Source organism: Marmota marmota, unplaced genomic scaffold (assembly GCF_001458135.2).
Source record: "Marmota marmota marmota unplaced genomic scaffold, marMar, whole genome shotgun sequence".
NCBI lineage: Eukaryota > Metazoa > Chordata > Mammalia > Rodentia > Sciuridae > Marmota > Marmota marmota.
Genome location: NW_026000174.1, coordinates 63937897 through 63940042, shown reverse-complemented (window position 1 = coordinate 63940042; position 2146 = coordinate 63937897).

The following is a 2146-nucleotide window of genomic DNA, read 5'->3' as shown; positions in this document are numbered from 1 at the left end:
ATGTGTATAAGAGACAGTCCCAGCTCTGGAGACTTCCACAGCCCAGCCCTCCTGGGAGGGCGGCCCCACACCCGCCCTGCTCCCCACAGACATTCTTGAGTCTCCTCTTATCTCTCTGGAGGGAGCAGCTCGGCCTCCCTGCCAGGCAGCCGCATGGCTGAGCTGTGGCGTCAGCCCCCCCTCCCCACCCCCACCCGTGGCCAGGAGAAAAGGTTTGGCGAAGGAGCCGGGAGCCCATGCCAGCAGGTCCACCCCTCTGCCAGGCCCAGGTCCTGGGGGAGGAGGCCCAGGGCTCTCTCTGGGAATGAAGTGGGCAGGGTTCGTGGGTCATCTGAGTACTTAGGAGGCACAAGGCCACCTGAGCAGTACCCCCAGGCAAAGACCAGGGTCTCCTTCCCTCTGTCCCGGGAACCTCAAGTCCCGAGAGACCTCTGGAGAGCTCCTGAAGGAGGAACAGTGTCCTGGGAGAAGGGGAGGCCCTGGGGGTGATGAGGGCTGCCTAGAACCCTCAAATGGCCCAGCGGTACCGGGTCAACCACATAACCTAGTCAAGCCTGGCCACTGGGGACTTGGGTCTGCCAGGGTGTCCGGCATCCTAGAGTGGGGCAGCCAGAGGCCTGCGGATGCCCTTGTCTGCGCTACTCAGCTAGCAGGAGTTGAAAAAAGTCCCCACCCCCAGGTCACACAGAGAGAAACTGAGGCAAAAAAGGCCTTCCTCCCAGGCCCAGGGGATTCCCAAGGGAACTGGGAACTGGCCTTGAAACCTGGGCCTCGATTCCCATGCAGTGGCCCCACAGTCCCCGTCACAGCATGGCCAGAGGCAGCCTCAGCTTAACGGAAGGTTCTGAATGTACTCAAGAGCAGGATGTGGGTTTGGGGGCTCCGGGTGAGCAGGTAGGCTCCCCAAGATGGTTGAGAGGGACACAAAAGGGGCCATCTGGCTACATGTTCCAAGATGGGTGTGAGAGGCAGGATCGGCTGGGGGATGTCAGCCCGCACCTCCCCCTCCCCTCCCCCTCCCACGGGGCCCTTCCCTCCTGAACTCATCCAGGAGGGGCAGCCCTGGAGGAGGGGCAGGAGTTGTTCAGGGAGGAGGTTAAACATAGAGGCGGACTTCTAAAACCAACGTGGGGGTGGGGGGAAGAAAATATGGTGGGGTCTATACAGATCCCACCCTGAGGAGGGTACTTTCAGGGTCAAGGTGAGGAGGTGAGCTCACTCCTGTGGGAGGAGGAAGCACAGCTCCACGGACAGGAATGGGTGTACGGTCCCAGGGAGGCTCATGGGGCTGGTGAGATGCCCTCTGTGGGACTGGAAGGGTCCCCCAGAGCGGAGATGGCTGGTGGCAGGGATGCCAGTTTCGAGAAGGTTCCAGCCCTAGGAGAGCATGCTAGAGTGGGGTCCCAACCCCAGGTGGTGGAAAGGCAGCTGCTTCAAAGGTGATTTCAGCTTTGGAGGAGAAAGCAACACTACCCAAGGCAGGTGACAAGTCTCCAAGGAGGTCAGTCCCCGAGGGGGTTCTATTCCCAGGGGAACACAGCCAGGAGGTCCAAGCTCCTGCGAGTCAGACTGAGGGGAGGGGCCAACCTGAAAGGCACACAAGGGGGTCTTGGTCTCTGGGCAACAGGCTGGGCACTAGATTGCCAGCCTTAATAGGTACAGAAGGTCCTAGAAAGTGTGCTGGGTCTGGTCTGGATGGGGTTCCAAGGAAGCACAGCAGAGGGTCCCCGGACTCGGGAAGTGTGCTGGGGAGGGAGTGCCACCAGTTAGGGGGACTGCAAGTCCTGAGTCTGAAAGAGGACACAGCTCTGTCCTGTTGCCGGGCTGGCAAGGGAGCCCAGTCCAGTGGAGGTGGGTAGTAACCTCCGGGAGACTCAGTCCTGGGGCCACGCGCACGGCAGGCTGGTGCCAACCAGGAGGAGGATCCCTGCACTGAGGAGGTGTTCTGGGGGTCCCGGCGTGGCGGGAGCCTAGGGCGGTCCCCGTCCCCCGGGAGAGCGGCTGGGGGATCCCAGCGCAGGAGAGTCGCCGCCCCACAAGCCCGCGGTCTCTCACCTTCGAAGAAGCGCTGCAGCGCCTCGGTCTCGTCCACCACCTCCATGTCCGGCCTGCCCGGCGCGCGCTCCGGCCGCGGCCCCGCTACAGC